This window comes from Gigantopelta aegis, chromosome 9 (assembly GCF_016097555.1).
Source record: "Gigantopelta aegis isolate Gae_Host chromosome 9, Gae_host_genome, whole genome shotgun sequence".
NCBI lineage: Eukaryota > Metazoa > Mollusca > Gastropoda > Neomphalida > Peltospiridae > Gigantopelta > Gigantopelta aegis.
The window spans coordinates 36762941-36785217 of NC_054707.1; the positions used below are offsets into that span (position 1 = coordinate 36762941).

The window sequence follows — 22277 nt, forward strand, 5'->3', positions numbered from 1 at the left end:
GGGATAATTGCATGTGGACTATAATTAAATCAAATAGAATGTCTTGACTTGATTTATGAATGGTAGGTGGAGACTCCTTGTCATTTCTAAACTGGTTATTAAAAACGTGTGTGGTCGGGGAAAAGTGTTTTTCACATTACATTTGAGAAATAACAGTCACTATAATTGTCTCGGTAGTCATTTGTGGATAATAAATATATTCTGTGACTGTGTGTGTTTATGGGTGCGTGCGTGCATGCGTGTGTGTGTGTGTGTGTGTGCGTGTGCGTGTGCGTCCTTCCCCCCTCTCTTCCTCTTCATCCCTCTATCTTTCTCCCTCACTCTCTTTCTCACTCTCTTTCTCTCCTCTCTCTCTCTCTCTCTCTCTCTCTCTCTTTCTTTCTCTTCCCCCTTTTCTCTCTCCTCCCTCTCTCTCTCTCTCTCTCTCTCTCTCTCTCTCTCTCTCTCTCTCTCTCTCTCTCTCTCTCTCTCCCTCTCTCTCCCCCTCTCTCTCTTTCTCCCCATTCCTCTATCTTTCTCCCTCACTCTCTTTCTTCCTTTCTCCCTCTTCTTCCTCCCTTTCCTCTCCCCCCCCCTTCTCTTCTCCTCCTCTTTCTCTCTCCCTCTCTCCCCTTCTCTTTCCCACTCTTTTCTCTCCTCTTTTTCTCTTTTCCACTCTCTTTCTCACCCCCGCTCTCTCTTTCTCCCCATCCCTCTATCTTTTTTCACTCACTCACTCTCTTTCTCCCTCTCCCTCTCTCTCTCTCTCTTTCTCTCTCTCTCTCTCTCTCTCTCTCTCTCTCTCTCTCTCTCTCTCTCTCTCTCTCTCTCTCTCTCTCTCTCTCTCTCTCTCTCTCTCTCTCTCTCTCTCTCTCTCTCTCTCTCTCTCTCTCTGGTTTGCGTTTGTGTTTTATGCGTACATATGCGTGTTTGTGCGAATACCTGTGCGTGTTGGAATCTGGGATGAACAAATGTGTGTGTTTTTGTCACTAAATATGTCCATGTGTATTCGCCATGGTTGCACAGTCAGTGGTACCGTAAGCATTCTCTGGACAGAGTTGTTTAGTTGGAACCCCTGTGTACCTGAAAAATATATGCAATATTTTAAAGATGGAAAGAAGGAAGGAAATGTTTTATTTAACGACGCACTCAGCACATTTTATTTACAGTTATATGGCGCCATACATATGGTTAAAACCACACAGATATTGAGAGAGGAAACCTGCTGTCGCCACTTTATGGGATACTCTGTGCGATTAGCAGCAAGGGATCTTTTATATGCACCATCCGACAGACAGAGTAGTACATACCACGGCCGTTGATATACCAGTCGTGGTGCATTGGCTGGAACAAGAAATAGGCCAATGGGCCCACAGACGGGGATCCCAGATCGACCGCGCATCGAGCGAGCGCTTTACCACCTTTAAAGATGGACGCAATATTAAAAATATAGGTGTAACGTTATAAAGATAGATGCAATATTGTAAAGATTGATACAGGATTGTAAAGATAGGTGTAATTTAAAATTCTTATAAAGATTGATGAAATATTATAACGGCAGATGTAATATTTTAAATATATATACAATGTAATATTATACACGTATTAAAGTTAGATATAGTATTAGTAATATTTAAAATATTGATGTAATATTATAATGATACAAAATATCATTAAAATAAATGTAGTATAAAAATGGTTGTAATATTATACACGTATTATCAAAATAAAGTTTTTTCTTTCCATTACCAACTCCAAGCAAGGCTGAATAGAGTTAGATCGTTACGTATACATCTAGTTTCATCCTCTTCAAAATGGATTCAATTATGGGCGTGTCTCTCACCCCCGACCCCCACCCCACCCCCACCCCACACACTTTGCATAGCTGCTTCCAGCAACATCATCATTGCACTTAGCGACACCATCGACGTCAACTCATCAATGGAAAATAAAGATAAAAGTTTGTCTGTTTAACGACACCCCTAAAGCACATTGATTAATTAATCATCGGCCATTGCATGTCACAAATTTGGTAATTCGGACACGTAATCATCGGAGGAAACTCGCTATATTTTTCTAATCCAGCAAGGGATCTTTTATATGCAACTTCACACTGACAGGAAAACACATACCACGGCCTTTGATCAGTTGTGGTGCACTGGGTGGAACAAAAAAACAACAACTCCAAAGTGGTTCGATCCTGCGATGCAAGCACCTCAAGAGAGCACCTCAAGAGAGCACTCAACCGACAGAGTTAAATGTCCATAACAAAAGCATTTTGTGTATATTAACAATATTGCCGACCTCATGTATTTAAATTTGCAAATGGCAGGTTTTGAGGAAATAATTTGTCTGAGACTTGACAACCGTCAGGGGACACAATACCTGGCATACCACAGACAGATGGGGAATAGTGAAAAGACGAAAATAATTATGAACATCTGGATTCCTCGGGAGTTCATCTGGTTCGTTCGTGTACTCCTGAATTAATTAACAGCTCCTAACAAAATATGAACGACAGCGTTCAAATTCCAAGCATTTTCGCTGTTCTTGCTGGTATTCTACAGACTTTTAATTTCATTCATTGTGCTTTTCTTTCTTTTTTCGTGATTATATCCAATTAAGGTTCAAGCACACTGTCCGGGGCACTGTTATAGGATATTTATTAAACGAGCTTCCATTTCGTATCATGTTTATGTCCCGAGTGAAATAATTTTCAATTGTCACGAGCTTTAGCGAGTGACAATGAAAATTATTTCACGAGGGACAAAAACATGATACTAAATGGTAGCGAGTTTAATATCCTATGTATTACCAATCGATCTTAATTTATATCACTCATCTCGTTTCGTTGACGTACCTGCAAGGTTAAAGTACGCTAATTGATGACGTCATCAAGTGAAGTCAAAAGTGTTACGTCCCACTTGACATTCTAGTGGGACGTATCACTTTGATATGTATCAAGATATTTGTAACCATATGGGTAATATATATATATATATATATATTACATTTTAAAGAAAAAAGGGCGGGTCGTCGGAAAATGGATGAAACGAGTGAGTGAGCTGTGTCCACCGAGAGCGATCGATTCCAAAACTCATCTTTATAATATGTCATCTAAGGCGAGACCCATAGCATCTAAGGCGAGCTCTCTACATCCATTAAAGAGACATTCCTAAGTTTGCTGCAATTTTTAAGATGTTGTCGACTAACGATTGTAATTACGTATCAAATATAGTTTTCTGCATAAAATATATAAAGTATATTAAACGTGTTTCTGATCGTTCTAATATTTGTACTAGGTTAATTTTAATTTTATTTCCTAAAAAATATTTGTTCATACGTACGACATTATTTGAAGACAAAATCCAGTTTGGGCTTCTTACAAATATTGAGACGACCAGAAATACATTAAATATACAGACACTGATATTCTAAACAAGAAAATATATTTAATATGTAAGTTTAATCGTAGAAATATTTTATTAGTCGGAAAATTCTTAATATGCAGCAAACTCAGGAATGCCCCCTTAAGGTAAGTATATTTTAATTGTGGATGTAATTTAAAAGATTCCAAAACATTTCTGTTGCCAAATACATCATTTCTCGTCTTGAGATGGTCACACTCCACCAAAATGTGGCGCACAGTTAGTGTACACTGACAATGTTCACACCGAGGGGGAGGCTCCTTCTTTAAAATAAATGAATGCGTCAGATATGTATGGCCGATGCGGGCACGGCACAAGACTACTTCATCCTTCCTGCATCGCCTGAAGGATGACTGCCACTCTCCCAGGGCTGGCTTGACAGAATGAAGCTTGTTCGCAACCACACCGTCCCAATCATCTTGCCGAGTTGAACAGATATATTGGTTAATATGAAATTTAAAATCACTGTAAGGGACACCAACATGGACACGGGGCAAGTTCAAAGCAGCTTGGCAGCAACATCTGCCTTTTCAGGAACATTCCTGAGTTTACTTAGAATATTAGTGTCTGTATATTCAATGTGTTTCTGGTCGTCGTAATATTTGTAAGAAGCCTAAACTGGATTTTGTCTTTAAATAAATTTGTACGTACGAAAAAAATACATTTTAGGAAATAAAATGAAATTTAAACTAGTACAAATATTAGAACGGTCAGAAACACGTTTAGTATACAGCCACTAATATCTTATGCACAAAAAATATATTTGATATGTAATTACAATCGTTAAAAAGTATCTGTTAATCGATAACATCTTAAAAATTGCAGCAAACTCAGGAATGTCCCTTTAATGCCAACATGGCTGGGAACCCAACAAAATCAATCTAATTAAAATTAGCTCCACTATTACATGTGGATCTAAAGACAGCCAGTTGGAGCTCATGTCCACCAATCAAAACCTTACTTGCAGAATCCTGCCAGTGATTTAAAAATAATTTGAAAACATTCCGAATTATCCTGAGGGTATACGACATGTTTCGTGTGAATTACGAATGCCTTAAAACATGTTTTATTTTATAAAATAAATAATTTGTAATGTAAAACTGAAGACTGATAACCCACCCCGTACGTATTGGTATGGTTCGCTGTACTGCGGCCACTAAAATAGACTCGCCCGATATTTTTAGAATTTGTATGCCCCCAAATAATGTTATAAAAGCGAAGTGTGATTGGTCAATATTTAAATTATTATTTACAGACGAAATGTTACCTGGACATTGGGGACTACGCAGTGTTGTTAGTTTTAAATCATGGCAGGATCCTGCAAGTAAGGTTTTGATTGGTGGGCATGAGCTCCAACTGGCTGTCTTTAGATCCACATGTAATAGTGGAGCTAATTTTAATTAGATTGCCAACAAAATATAACATCTTGATTGGCATATAGCAAAGTGAGTGCAGAGCTCAGCAGGATCGTGTAATGCCCGCTACAACAACACCTCATTCACTATCCATTAACTCTTTCTTTCTTTCTATATTTCTTTATTCCTTCTTTTTTTCCCGTTAGTTTGTTCTACTGTTGGCGGAGAATTGTTTTGTTTTTTCGGTTGTTGTTTTTGCTGTTGTTCTTGATGTTCCTGCTGGCGCTGCTACTGCTGATGTTGCTGTTGCTCTTGTTGTTGTTGTTGTTGTTTGGTTTGGTTTTTAAAATTGATTTCGGTGGAGACCAAAACAGAGTTGGCACTTTCATTTCATATATATTTTATATTTATTATGCAAAACCAAAATCCAGCCTGTGCTGGTGCGGTATGCAAATTTGTTCATGATTATACTGAATGAATGAATGTTTAATGACACCCCAGCATGAAAAATACATCGGCTATTGTGGTAATGCAAACAAATTAAGTGATGATCAACGTCAATATAAAAATTCAAGATTTAAACAAAAACACAGTGTAAAGAACCGTGCAAAAACACAAATATCACACATAGACTTTTACTCAAAATTTATTTGTGCTGTATTAGCCATTCTCAAAGAGAATGTTACACCCCTGCACCACGATGAGGTTACAGCACGCGCAGGGGTCATGATTATACATGTATTGCCCATAATTAGTCCTTATTTAGTTATTAGAATAGTATGATGTTTGTATGTGTCTTGTTTGTGCATATATTTTGCATCCAGTTCCGTATGTGGAATGTCTATATGCAATACAGTTTTTATCTTTTATCTATCTTTTTATAATAATGATGTTATTTATAAAACCTAGATTCACTATCTACTAACTGGGTTGTGTTTCATGATGTAAAACCCATTACTTTTGCGTCACACACAACATGCTATAATGCGCGGTACTCTTTTAGAGTGGAATAGTATTCTTCTCAAGTTCTACTAATTCTGATGAACAAGCGAGATGTGCTGGTGCCGCGTGCTTCAAAGGGGGATATTACGAAAGACGAGTACGAGGATAATTCGGAACACGTGAGTTTGTAACGTCCACCATTCCATCGTCTTAGTATCAATGGACGGAGACCTTTGTGAAAGCAGAAATGACAAAACTCTGAGATTCCAAAGAATGCCAGCATTCCTGCAATTCTCCGCGTGGTGTGCAAAGAGAAGCAATTAATACTGTGTGTGTTAACAACACTTAATCTTCTTCAAGTCTGGGTAACGTAAACGTTACAGCAAAACCATTCAAAGTCATTTTGCTGGAGGTTAATAACCGTTTCCTGTTTCTTTGTCTGTTTCGGCGGGAGAGATATAGGGAGGGGGCTTGGTGGTGGGGAGGATACTGTTTTATTTAGTTTTATTTGAAAAACTGATGTATCTGGGGTTTTAATATTTTCGTATATAGTTACAGTGAAATCTGTCTAAACGCCGGGGTCCCAAACTTGACCTGTTTTGACAGGATTCCTGTTTGATCAGGGTCCAAGTTACACAGGTTTCACTGTATTTTGAATTTCATTGTTTTTGTTTTGTGTTTTGGGAGAGTGGGGGTGAGCTTGTTTTGTTTTTTGAGGGTAGTGGTGGGGTTTTGATGATTTTTTTTTTTTAAACATTTGTGGTCAAAAATTCATGCTAAATTGTTATTTGACTCGGTATAAAATGCTAAATTAATTTAATATTAAGCTATCAATGTGCTTTTGGATGGTTAAAATTGTGTTTGTCATTTTAAATTATGAGTCCGTAAATATATATTTCAAAATACTATATTTTCATAAATACTTGCACTTGCACTTGAAAGACTTGCACATGCATAAGCTTTGTTCTTTCCATTTGAATATACATGCAGACATGCTACAGTGACTGCCCCTCCCTCCACGCCCGTAGTCATACACCTTATCATGTTTCCGTTATTCGTTCCTTACAGTATCTCCTGCTCTTTAACTTCTTTTGCCGGTCAACTGTTGTACTGTTAAGAGGGACTTAAACCACCTACAATGACGCCTTACTGTCAATTGTTATTAATTAGTGCCGTGGGCCAGAACATCTTCATTCAAAATCACGGGAATCGCAGGAAGAGGGGTGATAGGTGAGAAATATGAGCTCATGAAATACCCTCTGGTGATATTTCAACAATATTAAATTTTCGAGAGCGTTGTTCTCTATATCTAGTCTATAAAGCTAAATAGAATATTTTACTGTAACGGTTACACTTTTTTTTAAAAGTCACAAAATTCGCAACGTATATTGCACGTGAACAAATTAAGCTCTACAAATCATATACAAATACCTCTCTCTCATTTCTAAACACATTTTAACATCCTTTTAATAAAAGCCTAAAAATAAGCCAAGATCCAACAAAAATTAAATCTGATTTTTCAAACTGGATAAAATAGTTCCAAGTAACATTTTAAAACTTTAAAAAAATCCTCAACGTATATAGCACGAGAACAACTATAAACGATATAATAAAAAAAAAAAGTGGGGTTTTTTGTTGTCTGTTTTTTTTTGGGGGTGGGGGGGGGGGGGGGGGGGGGAGTGTTTGGGGTGTTTTTTTTGGGGGGGGTGTTCTTACAATCAGACATCTTCTACATTACGACTTCTGTCTAAAGCATTTCTTAACACATTTTAACCTTTTAATAAAAGTCTAAAAATAACTCGCGATCCAACAAAAATTTAATCTGCATTCTCAAAATGGATAAAATATTTCAGTGTAACTTTTTTTAATCAGAAAATTCTCAACGTATATTGCACGAGAACAAATTAAACTCTATACACCATATAAAAAAGAGTGGGATTGGGGGTGGAGTTTTTATATTACAATCAGACCTTCTACATTACGACTTCTGTCTAATGCATTTCTAAACACATTTTAACCTCCTTTTGATAAAAGCCACATTTTTTTTTAAATAAGCCAAGCTCCAACAAAAATAAAATCAGTTTATTTTACTATCAGTTATCTGTCATTATCTTTGTGGAAACGAAATAACTACCTTGCAAAATCCAGCTATTGAAACGAGAAGAGCGCTCTAACAATAGAACCGTGTCCAGGTGGAGAGCGCGTTGCCTGGCGGACAAAAGACGCCACCTTGCGGGGATCCGTCATTCAGTACCGTTAAATCATCCTCAAACGTGGCCACAAATAACCCTTATTTGATCACAATCGTCTGTCTTAGAAAGAACCAGTTAGAGTTGTCTTTCATTGTTTGGGATCAGCGGTCGGGAAGCTAACGAAAACCAGTTCCGGTGTGGAAGAAACGTGACAAGGGGAGGCACGGTCTACAAGATATGATTGGTTAACGTCTATTAAAAATGTTTTTGTGTCTGTGATTTTTTTTCCCCATTTATTATTATTATCTGTAGTCCCAGATTCCTGCTGTCGTTTATTGTGACATGGGTCAGTAGTTTCCCATTGACACAGACGAGGTTTAATTTACATTTATACTTTAAAAGTGTATCGTTACGCGTAGATAAACATGTTATAAAAAGACAAATTGAACAACAGCTGGCCTGCGAGGTTAGCGACGCATTGCCGAGTTCACAAGATACGTGTATGCTTAAAACTTGCTCCCTGTTTAAAAATGGGAACGTCACAGCATAATTATTTTCCAAAGAAAGGTAAAATACGATAGGATCACTTCATCTTTTGAATGTACCCATTAAGTAGTGTTTCCGGAGGGGCTTCTGAATTCTGATCTTTTAAAAAAACCCCAACTTATTTCTGTTTTTTATTTATAAAAGTCTTTTCCAAAAGTAGACTGGATTTGATCTGAAATGCTAAAGATTACCTTTATTGGAGTACAGTAGTTTTTAATATTATAAAAGGTAATTTGAGCTTTTATTATTAAATGGGTATCACATCTCCAATGAAAGGAAAGTAGTAGACCTTCACCCATGTCGGTATAATCAGTAGCCCTTTGAAAACCGACCATAACCTTTAAGGGGAAATGTGATTATATTAACTGTTCTGTGTAAAAGGAGAGATCAGTCATCACATTTGGACACCACACCACCCCACCCCCCTTTCAGAAATCCTGCATCCGCGCCTGTATAATAAAGACACCACTGGACCACGAGCACTTAGTGTATATATTTATATACATACATATAATTAGATATTTAAATTAAAAGTATGAGAATATAATCTGTGGTATCGCTCTACTGTTCATTACAACCTGATTTATTGCACGACGTCTTGTAACCAGTGGAATTCCACAAACATCCTGGTAACAAGTTGAAAGTTTTATTACGTTTTTTTACGAAATGTTAGCACCTGTTCAAATGTTAAAGCTGTTGTCATAATATAAGTATAAGCTATAATACTGGTTTACTTATTTTATTGTCTTTGATCTGCGCCGCCCCCCCCCCCCCCCCATTAACTACCTTCATCAGAGACGAACACAGGTACAAGAATTCGAGGGGTTAATAGGTGAAATAAAAATTTAAACTGAGCTTGTATTTCAGTTAGAGCTAGCCCGAAGGGACGTAGAAAGTGTGGTTCTTTCTACGTCCGAATATTGTTACATACCCTATTCAAAACTTGTGGTACCATGTTTCAACCGTTTCTCGACCAAAATAGTGCAACAAATGGACACACAAACCAAACATTTATAACCTACTGTACTCAGTAAATCCCGATTGAAGTACTTGCATCATGCATCATTGTTAACAAAATAAATTTCCCCGCCATTTTAAATTTGCTAAACAGAGGGAAGAAACTTGCCCTGCACATTAAGAAAAGTATTCACTTAATTATGCGCCTTGCACCAAGTTAAAGCTAGTCCAGAATTGGTAACATGGGACACGGGGGGGGGGGGGGGGGGGGGGGGTATATATACTAATGACCCATGAATTAACATTATATTTATACCAATTAAACATAGGGGGGAAATACAGCAGATCAATTACGCGTAAACTAATAATTTACGGTAACGTCAGCTCAGCCCCTCCCCAATTGTAAATTCTGGAACTGCCAATATTTGTTATATGTACAGGTTATTAATTTCTGGACAAGTTGGTTACTTGAACCTCTATTTAAATTGGAACAGGTTTTATGTACTCATGGGCGTACATAGGATTTTGAAAAGGGGGGTTCCAATACATAGGATTTTGAAAAGGGGGGTTCCAATACATAGGATTTTGAAAAGGGGGGTTCCAATACATAGGATTTTGAAAAGGGGGGTTCCAATACATAGGATTTTGAAAAGGGGGGTTCCAATACATAGGATTTTGAAAAGGGGGGTTCCAATACATAGGATTTTGAAAAGGGGGGTTCCAATACATAGGATTTTGAAAAGGGGGGTTCCAAAATAGATTGCAGAGATATTGGACATATATTTCTAGGTTGAGTAAATATAATAATGTCAGATATATTAAATTATAAAAAAAAGCGATTTCGGGGGGGGGGGGTGTCGGTCGAACCCATCGAACCCCCCCCCCCCCCCCCCCCATGTACGCCCATGGTACTGTCTAGACCCTTTCCTGTCCTGGACGGAGGAACCGGCTGAGGCCGGTAATTGTGCCCAGGACAGGCGTACGCTACAACAGCTTGCTCTGAATGTGCACGTTAAACATTTTTCCTATTCCAATATGTACTTTCTAATGGTGTTTCACCAAACAAGCATTCACACTATGAACGATGTAAAGCGATAACAACGTGGTAGCGTGGCCGAGCGGTCTAAGGCGCTGGTTTAAGGCACCAGTCTCCTCGGAGGCGTGGGTTCGAATCCCACCGCTGCCAATATTTTCTCTCGCTCTGGATGGGAGCCGTTACCAGGATGCAAACCCAGTACCTACCAGCCTTAAAGTCGCAGACCCTAATTTCAGTCTTGTGTAAAGGGACACTAAAGCTATTACATCATTTCCACACAGACACACACACACACACGCACACGCGCACGCGCACGCGCACACGCACACACACACACTAGCACAACAGACTGATTTCAATTACATATCAAAAGACAAAAGAAAATGAAATATGTTTATTACTAACTATAAGTACTATAATAGTAATAAGAATTGTGTTTTAGTCGTAGATTTACGTTTACGTGCAAAGCTAGGCTTACGATGTTTTGTGAAATTGGCCCTGTAACACGTTTGGAAAAACTTTCAATAATGAAACAAAAGTCTGCAGGACTCGAAATTGTAAATTCCATAGCCCCCAACACACACACACTCACGTGCGCGCGCGCGCGCCCCACCCCACCCCCGTCTTGAATAGATGCGCCTGGAAATTCGGTGGACGTGTTAAGACAGACGCGCTTGAAACTTCAGTGGATGTAAACACGTGTCAAATGGTTGGTTGGTTGGTTGGTTGGTTGACTGATAGGGAGCCCACACATTTACAAAACAACAAAGAGATACCTAATTTTGTTTAACGACACCACTGGAGCACATTGATTATAAATCATCGGCTATTGGATGTCGTTTTGACATATAGTCTTAGAGAGGAAACCCGCTACATTCTTTTCCATTAGTAGCAAGGGATCTTTCTTATGCACTTCCCACAAACAGGACATCACATATCATGGTTTTTAATATACCAGTTGTGGTACCTAACAATATTATTTTTATTATTAGAATCTTATGTACTGAAGAGTTTAACCGCTAGTCGATCATGAAACGCGTACTTGATCAGTTAAATAGTACAACTCGATTTATCTGAACAGGAAAGTTTGTTTTCTTTAACGACACCACTAGAACACATTCATTAATTAATCATAGGCTATTGGATGTCAAACGTGTGGTATTTTTTGAAATATAGTCTTAGACAGGAAACTCTCTACCCTTTATTTCCATTAGTAGCAAGGGATATTTTATATGCACCATCCCACAGACAGCATAGCACATACCACAGCCTTTGGTATACCAGTCGTGGTGCACTGGCTGGAACGAGAATTAGCCCAATGGGCCCACCGACTGGGATCGATCCTACACCGGCCGCGCACTAAGCGAGCGCTTTACTCACTGGACTACGCTGAACATGACTACATGATATAACAAAAATACTTTTTTGTGTGCTACTGCATCTATTATAAACAGTCGACCGTGCGGGAATTTGAGCAGGGTGGGTGTTCAGACGGGCGAGGTTTATAGGGGGACTGAGTCATGCTCCCCGGAGAATATATTGAAGAAATAATGCACGAACGGAAGGGGGGGGGGGGAGACGCACGCGCCTGTATAGTGCATATAAAAGCTACCACAAGGAAATATTACTTTATACATATGTGAAAATGGCGGGTTTCTTCCCTCACTAATTCATGGTCCTCTGTTCAGAGTTGCGTGCTTGAATCTCGGTTGGCTGTGAACAGGTTTTGTGTACTTCTTACTCCTATTTCGCCAAACAAGAGAGAATAGAAACACTCACAGTAGTTGGGCAATGTGTAGCTGTGTTTGTATGGTAGCGTGGCCGAGCGGTCTAAGGCGCTGGTTTAAGGCACCAGTCTCCTCGGAGGCGTGGGTTCGAATCCCACCGCTGCCAATATTTTTTCTCGCTCTGGATGGGAGCCGGTACCAGGATGCAAACCCAGTACCTACCAGCCTTAAAGTCGCAGACCATAATTTCAGTCTTGTGTAAAGGGACACTAAATTTGTTTTATCTACAAATCAGGTGCCCATTTCACTACACATCGTAAGTGTATCTCTGCTACTACCAGTTATACCGGTTGTGTGTTTATTTCACGTAAAAATAATTTACATCATGACGTATGCTATTACATCATTTCCGAGATTAAACACACACACACACACACACACACACACACACACACACACACAGCAGTCGTGGCGCACTGGCTGGAACGAGAAATAGCCCAATGGGGCTACCGACGATGTCTTCAATAGATGCGCCTGGAAATTCGGTGGACGTGTTAAGACAGACGTGCTTGAATGTCCACGGGGATCGATCCCAGAAGGGCCGCGCAACAAGCAAGCGCTTTATCGCAGGACTACGTCCCGCCCCATATGTACTAAAGAGTTTAACCGCTAGTCGATCATGAAACATGTACTTGATCAGTTATATGGTACAACTCGATTAATCTAAACATGAAAGTTTGTTTTCTTTAACGTCACCTCAAGAACGCATTCATTAATTAAGCATAGGCTATTGGATGTCAAACGGGTGGTATTTTTACATATAGTCTTAGAGAGGAAACCCGCTACCTTTTCTTCCACGATATGCACCATTCCACAGACAGGATAGCACATACCACAGCCTTTGGTGCGCTGGTTAGAACGAGAATTAGCCAAATAGGCCCACCGACGGGAACCGATCCTACACCGACCGCGCACTAAGCGAGCGCTTTACTCACTGGGCTACGCTGAACACGACTACATGATATAAACAACAATATGATTTGTGCTACTACATCTATTATAAACAGTCGACCGTGCGGGAATTTGAACAGGGTGGGTGTTTAGACGGGCGAGGTTTATAGGGGGACTGAGTCATGATCCCCGGAGAATATATTGAAGAAACAATGCACGAACGGAAGGGGAGTGTGGGGGGGGGGGGGGGGGCACGCGCCTGTATAGTGCATATAAAAGCTACCACACGGAAATATTACTTTATATGTGAAAATGGCGGGTTTCTTCCCTCATTAATTCATGGTCCTCTGTTCAGAGTTGCGTGCTTGAATCTCAGTTGGCTGTGAACAGACAGGTTTTATGTAGGGGCCTACTAGTCTTCCTACTCGTATTTAGCCACACAAGACAGAATAGAAGCACTCGCAGTAGTTGGGCAATGTGTGGACGCGATTGTATGGTAGCGTGGCCGAGCGGTCTAAGGCGCTGGTTTAAGGCACCAGTCTCCTCGGAGGCGTGGGTTCGAATCCCACCGCTGCCAATATGGGTTTTTTCTCGGTTTTAACACACAGGTGTCTGAGTCAAGGAGATATACAAACTACAAGCTGCCATAATAGAATGACGGAATGAAGGAAAACGTATATAACGATAGCGATAAACATAGACAAGAATAAAAACTGATAAATAATTCTAATGATAATAATGAATGAATGAATGAATGAATGAATGAATGGACGGACGGACGGACGAACGAACGAACGAACGAACGAATGGACGAACTAACGAACGAATGGACGAACTAACGAACGAATGAATGAATGAAACTAAATGATAATGATTGAATGAACGAACGAACGAGACAGCCCAGATACTTAAAGTGTGTGTGTTCAGGCTAACGAGTTTGAACCACAATTACATATAAAGACAAACTGTGTTTAGTGCATTAAAAAAGTCGACATAATATACAGAGCTCAGCCTGCCCATTGCCAAATTAGCCATTTTTCAACCAAAGTGGCTACAACATTTGCACTTTGGCTTCTCTTTTTTTTATCTTCTTCTTCTTGTTTTTAAAAGGAAATGCTATAAATATCTGAAAACGTGGAGAGGGCGGGAACTAGCTTAGTAAATATACCACTCTCCTAAGATCACTGGGTCGTAGGATTGAATCTACTTACTGGACCCATACTGTAATTGTTTTCACTGACTTAATCACTGCCCTACGACTGGTATATCAAAAGCCATGGTATTTGCTGTCCTGTATGTGGAATAGTGAATATAAACGATCCCTGCTGGTAATGGACAAATGTAGCGGCTTTCCTATGAAGACTATAATATATCAGAAGGAAGGAAGGAAATGTTTTATTTAACGACGCACGCAACACATTTTATTTACAGTTATACGACGTCAGACATATGGTTTAGGCCCACACAGATATTGAGAGAGGAAACCCGCTGTCGTCACTTCATGGACTACTCTTTTCGATTAGCAGCAAGGGATCTTTTATATGCACCACCCCACAGACAGGATAGTACATAACACGGCCTTTGTTACACCAGTTGTGGAGCACTGGCTGGAACAAGAAATAGCCCAATGGGTCCACCGATGGGGATCGATCCTAGACCGACTGCGCATCAAGCGAATTACCAAATGTTTCATATTCAATTGCCGATGATAACGTAACAAATGTGCTCTAGTGGTGTAAAATGTGCTCTAGTCGTGTCATTAAACAAAACAAATTTTAACTTTCTCTTCCTGGAAGCTCGATTAGATATGAGCAGACAGATGTCACAAGTTCTACTCCTATCTCACTAAACAAGCACTCATATTATTAGTATATGGACAATGAGAAGAGATATCCTCGTGGTAGCGTGGCCGAGCGGTCTAAGGCGCTGGTTTAAGGCACCAGTCTCCTCGGAGGCGTGGGTTCGAATCCCACCGCTGCCAATATATTTTTCTCTTTCTTTGATCGATATAGATGATTCAATTAATGAAAGATACAAGATGATGTCATTGAATGAATAATAACTGCACAAAACATCAAATATATTCGTGAATGAATTTATCGATAAATGTAAAACGACAACCCAGTGTGGGAAAAAATTGATGAATGAATCGATGCTGAATGAATAAATAAATGATCGAGTGAAGTAATGAAAGAAGTAAAAGAAAATGAATGAATGAATGAATGAATGAATGAATGAATGATGAATGAATGAATGAATGAACGAACGAACGAACGAATGAATGGAAAGGCACTTCTGAAAAAGGCTCTGTTTGTCTTACCTGGGCCCGATGTTATCTTTCTACAGCGTGTGTTTGTTTAAGGATAAGAAAGCCTCCAGTTAATCCTAACTGCAATTACTTCCAGGGTCAAAGGTGAGAATTTATCTCCCAGTCAAGGGGAAATGCGTAACAGGCATACGCAATCTTTAAATAAAAGCCTTTTAATAACGAAGCCAACCATTAAATCCATTAACAACAGCTTGCTATTGGAAAGCCACGAAGTGACGTATGTCACATACGAACAACAAAAGCCTGTCAATTACAAGGACGGCTTCAAGTTTTGATCTCTGAAAAGCATTTCCCGTCTGATAGATCATATTGTTACACCTGGAATATCAAGTTATTCAACATGTGTTTTCCTGTCATATTAATCTTAGGCTTTTTTTTTTTTGCTTTTTTTTTTGCTTTTTTTGTTTGTCCTTCTGATGTTTGTAGTAGCTCAAGAGAAAAAAGGCTGTCACGTGTCACAAAATGTCACGGGTTTTCACTAAATAAAAATGCAAACCTCAAGTCAAGTAGCTTAGGTTTTTTTAATGAAACTCGTATGTTTTTCGCTATCAAAATATATTATCAATTGCTTATAACAGATCGCGTTGAGTTGCAGAAATGAACAAAATTCCTAACTGCAGTACTGCTGTAACAGATCGCGACATATTATCTGCATCAAGGCTACCAACATTTTGTAATTTTTTTAACAGATAGCGGCAGCAACTGCAACGCTAAATGTAGGTACTGCAGATAGCGTTGTTACTGCAGGTCGCTGGCGCTCAATTGCTTTGAGGTAAAAAAATATATATATATATTGTTGTTTTTTAGTCTCCTCGCCATCGTTTTAGTATATTGTATAACTTCAGTTCTGGTGGCTTTATAATCAAAAACGGTATTTTTGCGTGATTTAGAATGGAGATAGTCTATCTCCATCATAGAAGTCAATTTAAATCGAAGAATGATGCGTCATAAAATACACATATCTTTATAATATAATGCCATTTACTGTATTTGTATTTGTAATGAATGAACGGTTTTATTTAACGACGCACTGAGCACATTTTATTTTCGGTTATATGGCGTCGGACATATGGTTAAGGACCACACAGATATTGAGAGAGGAAACCCGCTGTCGCCACTTCATGGGCTACTCTTTTCGATTAGCAGCAAGGGATCTTTTATATGCACCATCCCATAGACTGGATAGCACATACCACGGCCATTGGTGTACCAGTCGTGGTGCACTGGCTGGAGCGAGAAATAGCTCAATGGGCCCACCGAAGGGGATCGATCCCAAACCGACCGCGCATCAAGCGAGCGCTTTACATTTGTATTCATATATGTACCAAGCAATGTATTCCTATTATTTGTATCCTCCCGTAAACCATCTTGTCAAAATAAGAATATGTATGTTCCTCTTACGCCGTTGCAAGGCGGCCTGAGTGTAATAAAAAAAAAAGAGAGAAAAAAAAGAAAGAAAATAAAATTTAAAAAATAAAAAATAAAAATTACGTAAATTTAATAGTCTATTCGAAATGTTTAAGATTGATTACATGTAATATACTACAGCTGTAACTTAATTATTAATCAGTAGTTTATAGGTCTATGTTAACATGGAATGTCATAAGATTCTAACATTTCAGGCAGTACAAAAAGGAACTAGTCTTTCCAGTTAGTCACCATATTTTATTAGTCTCATAACTCTTTCAATATGAACCGGCCTCGGTGGCGTCGTGGTTAGGCCATCGGTCAACAGGCTGGTAGGTACTGGGTTCGGATCCCAGTCGAGGCATGGGATTTTTAATCCAGATACCGACTCCAAACCCTGAGTGAGTGATCCGCAAGGCTCAGTGGGTAGGTGTAAACCACTTACACCGACCAGTGATCCATAACTGGTTCAACAAAGGCCATGGTTTGTGCTATCCTGCCTGTGGGAAGCACAAATTAAAGATCCCTTGCTGCTAATCGGAAAGAGTAGCCCATGAAGTGGCGAGAGCGGGTTTCCTCTCAAAATCTGTGTGGCCCTTAACCATATGTCTGACGCCATATAACCGTAAATAAAATGTGTTGAGTGCGTCGTTAAATAAAACATTTCTTTCTTTGTTTCAATCTGAGGGGCGGGACGTAGCCCAGTGGTACAGCGCTCGCTCGATGCACGGTCGGTGTGGGATCGATCCCTGTCAGTGGAATCCATTGGGCTATTTTCCGTTCCAGCCAGTGCACCACGACTGGTATATCAAAGGCCGTGGTATGTACTACCCTGTCTGTGGGATGGTGCACATAAAAGATCCCTTGCTGTTGATCAAAAAGAGTAGCCCATGAAGTGGCGACAGCGGGTTTCCTCTCTCAATATCTGTGTGGTCTTTAACCATATGTCTGACGCCATATAACCGTAAATAAAATGTGTTGAGTGCGTCGTTAAATAAAACATTTCCTTCCTTCTTTCCATCTTTAAAATATTACATCTATTTTCCCTTAATCTGTTTGATTTGTGACGTCAGAAAACCAATTATAGACAGTGTGGAGGCAACTATGTTATAACCCCCAAAGACAAAACTGGCCCTTGAGGGTGGCACAATCTCAAGGGTGGGGGCCAATCCACTATTACATGTAGATCTAACAGCAGCCAGTTGGAGTTCATGTCCACCAATCAAAACCTTACTTGCAGAATCCTGCCAGTGATTTGAAAATAATTTGAAAATATGGGGTGGGGGCACAATCGCTAGTGGGGGATACAAGCTAAATGTTTATTTATTTATATAAAGTAGGACAGAAAGAAAAAAAAACAGTACATTTTTGCCCTAAAGTGGGGCACACAGGCATATAACAACAAAACAAATGTGTTGTCTGTCTGTCCATCTTTCTGTATGTTTTAGAACCTTAATTATGAAGTATGACCCCCAAAAAACCCATAACACACCATTTTCTAAATTGCTATTAACACATTGATAAAACCAATCAGGCTTTGCATAACAACATTTGTTTACAATTTCCACTTTGCTCTAAACGAATAAAAACACGCATTACAGAGCGTCGCCAGTTTGCTATGCTTCAAAACAAATGCATAATAAAAAACAAACAAACCTATTTCTTTTTCATATGGCTATAAAACAATTTAAAACCAAAACGACAGACATGCTAATTGCGTGCGATGAAAAGAGAAAATAAAAACAGAAAGGTAAACACAACCAGCAACCTGTATTCAGTACCTGTGAAAATTAATTAACGGACAGACGAAAAATGCGGCGACGCCTGAGAATTTGTTGGGGGTTTTTCACTGGCGACATGAAACAAATCAAAGATGGCCGTCTCTCAGACACGTCTGGGTCTCTAAAATGTTTTAACAAGTACTTGATAAAAAATCTTCGTTAATTAAAACGATGGCGACAAAACCGCTTCCATTACCGCCTTCCTAATATATACCGAATATTACGTCAGCAGCACTTGTCTTGTATACTTCAAAGAAACTGCGAAACAATTAATCCGCCAACAAAAGAGAGCGTGGCATTTCCATGGTAACCGTCGCCGCCACCGGTCTATTACACAATAAAAGAGGACCTATTAACACCTGTTACACAATGGGCGATGACACGTCTAATTACAATTATCATAGCCGTGTGAACCTACCGCCGTGTTGTACGAAGTGTAGTTTATGATAAGATATGACATATCTAATAGTCACTTACTTCCTCTCCTTTTTTCTTTTTGTTACAGATGTCTGGCTGTCTCATGTGACTGTCATTTGATAAAAGTGTGAACACGTTTTAGCAGTAAATCCAGAATGAAAAATTAAAATAGTGTACTTTTTTTTACGGTTTTAAAACACACGACAAAATCATTTATAATATAAAAATAAAATATCCACAAATGGTGGGTTGCTAAGTAAACTTCACGTCTTTATGACGTCACAATGCACTGACCTTTAACCACTATAATATTAATTTTACAGGTAAGCATTTTGAATAGAAAATACAAAAATATTTCCCTCCGTGCCCCTATCGTTTCGACTGGCACAGGCACACGCACGCACGCACACACACACACACACACACACAGCCTACATATATTGAAATATTAAAAACGTTTGTGTCGTACAGTGTACGATGGCAATGTTGATGTTGCAGATGAGTGCGGAGGTACGGTGGGGGGGGGGGGGGGGGGGTGCAGTTTAATTCCCAGAATTTTTTTTATGTCTAGATATGATCTAATTAATACTGTCATAAGCGTACGAGGTAGAGGAGGGGGACATTTTTACCTTTTCGCTTATTAATAACATTAAAAAGGTTCCTGTGTCATATCTCACTACACAGGTGCCCCCCCCCCCCCCCCCAATACAAAATCCTGCCTACGCCATTGACTGCACCCCCTAGTTCTAGAGAAAAACCTCAAATTCGGGCAAAAATTAGAGATATTCGGGCAAAATGTGCTAACCTGAGACCTTTTCCCATGTATTTTCATCTTTCTACCTTCAAAGTTAGTTGTAATCCATGTAAAAATGCGCTTTGAACCCTATATAACTGTTTGTTAGTAATGCTAATATGAATACATGTTGTTTTCTTTAAATCGGGCGAAAACCAGCCTGCCCCCTACAAAAATGGGAGCCCGTACGCCTATGAATACCGTCTTAGTTACTTTTGTACAACCACCCCACTTGTTATAGACTAGGTACCTCCCTGATGAGTCATGTGGGTTTATTTTGCTTCCGTTGATAGCAAAGACACACGAGTCTTTTACCAAGTTAAATAGATGGAGATACGATACTGCACCTTTGAAAATTAAGATTTTAATATTATTATGTACAAATATATTGTTGCAAAAAAAAGAAAGAAAGAGATTAGAAAAACCAACATTTGGACAATTCTCACTTAATAATAATGTTGAACATTTCAGACTATTAGTTCAGTAGCAAAAGTTGCAACATCGATGTAAATGAGATAAGATATTGCTATTACTATATTATATTATATAAATACATTATTAATAGAAAGCACTTGGACGACTGCCACTAAATGTCGAACATTTCAGGTGATACATATTCCTATAATAGGTTTGTTTGTGTTTTGTGTTTCACGACACCACTAGAGCACATTGGTGTATTAATCATCGGCTATTAGAGGTCAAACGATATATAGTCTTACTCTTAGAGACACATTTTTCCATTAGTAGCAAGGGATCTTTTATATACATCATCCCATAGACAGGATAGCACATACCTTGGCCTTTGATATACCAGTCGTAGTGCACTGGCTAGAACAAGAAATCTGGGATCGATCCTAGATCGAACGCGCATCAGGCGAGCGCGTTACTACTGAGCTACGTTCCGCCACTCATATAAGTTCAGTAGAAGTTGCACCATCGATATAAATGAAAGAAAGAAAGAAATGTTTTATTTAACGACGCACTCAACACATTTTATTTACGGTTATATGGCGTCAGACATATGGTTAAGGACCACACAGATTTTGAGAGGAAACCCGCTGTCGCCACTACATGGGCTACTCTTCCGATTAGCAGCAAGGGATCTTTTATTTGCGCTTCCTACAGGCAGGATAGCACAAACCATGGCCTTTGTTGAACCAGTTATAGATCACTGGTCGGTGCAAGTGGTTTACACCTACCCATTGAGCCTTGCGGAGCACTCACTCAGGGTTTGGAGTCGGTATCTGGATTAAAAATCCCATGCCTCGATTGGGATCCGAACCCAGTACCTACCAGCCTGTAGACCGATGGCCTAACCACGACGCCACCGAGGCTGGTAATACTGATACGATTACACACGAACAGTAGCCGGTCGATATAAATAATACAATATTGCACCTTAAAACATTGTTATATAAATGGGGCGGGACGTAGCCCGGTGGTAAAGCGTTCGCTTGATGCGCGGTCGGTCTATGATCGATACCCGTCGGTGGACCCATTGGGCTATTTCTCGTTCTAGCCAGTGCTCCATAACTGGTGTAACAAAAGCTGTGGTATGTACTATCCTGTCTGTGGGATGGTGCATATAAAAGATCCCTTGCTGCTAATAGAAAAGAGTAGCCCATGAAGTGGTGACAGCGGGTTTCCTCTCTCATTATCTGTGTGGTCCTTAACCATATGTCCGACGCCATATAACCGTAAATAAAATGTGTTGAGTGCGTCGTTAAATAAAACATCATTTGTTATATAAATACATTATAGTTAGAACATATTTGGACTATTATCACTATATGTCGAACTTTTCGGATTACACGTATTCCTTTTACACAGAGAGTTCAGCTTGGGAAGTTGCACAATCGCTATAAATACCCTGGTGAGTTTGACTTATAGCCACCCGGAGCTTTTGTCAAATAAATCCCCGAGCGGTATCAATGGCGCGGATCATGACACGAACCTCGTGTGTGCAGAATATTTGTTTACACGCGGGCTGTAAAGAGTTTTATTCCTCATCGACGATTATCGTTCAATTACCCGTTCAAACGCCGAGATTTACGACAACCGGAGTCGGATGTCCATTAAAAGTGGACCTCTTTGAGGTAGGGGGGAAAACAAAACAAACACCGGCAGAGAAACGGAAGACAGGCTCATTTTCCATCTAATAATGGTCATTATTGTTTAGTTTATGAACAAGATGCTCTTTTCATTTTGTGTGCATGTTTCAAAGGTAGAAGTGTTAGTAGACACATGAGGTGTAGCGTGTATACAGACGCAGTGACGTACCTTCTGATGGATTGACAGAAATACTGATGGATGAATAAAGTTATAGGGAAAGCAATATGAGAACTGTGGTTACAAAATGACTCGCGTGTCACTGAGTCACAAGATAATGTTTTAAAGTTAAAGTTTATTTTGTTTAACGAGGCCATTGATTAATTCA

General features: G+C 39.5%; 4 non-coding genes across 4 annotated transcripts; all 4 read left to right on the plus strand.

The window, feature by feature from the left end:
• Nucleotides 1-10503: 10503 nt before the first annotated feature.
• Trnal-aag lies at nucleotides 10504-10585 on the plus strand. The gene has a single exon. It is a non-coding gene; the product is annotated as a tRNA-Leu (tRNA).
• A 1661-nt stretch (nucleotides 10586-12246) lies between these two features.
• On the plus strand, nucleotides 12247-12328 carry Trnal-aag. Its single transcript has one exon. It is a non-coding gene; the product is annotated as a tRNA-Leu (tRNA).
• Nucleotides 12329-13608: 1280 nt separating this feature from the next.
• Nucleotides 13609-13690, plus strand: Trnal-aag. The gene has a single exon. It is a non-coding gene; the product is annotated as a tRNA-Leu (tRNA).
• Nucleotides 13691-15012: 1322 nt separating this feature from the next.
• Nucleotides 15013-15094, plus strand: Trnal-aag. The gene has a single exon. It is a non-coding gene; the product is annotated as a tRNA-Leu (tRNA).
• Nucleotides 15095-22277: the final 7183 nt, after the last annotated feature.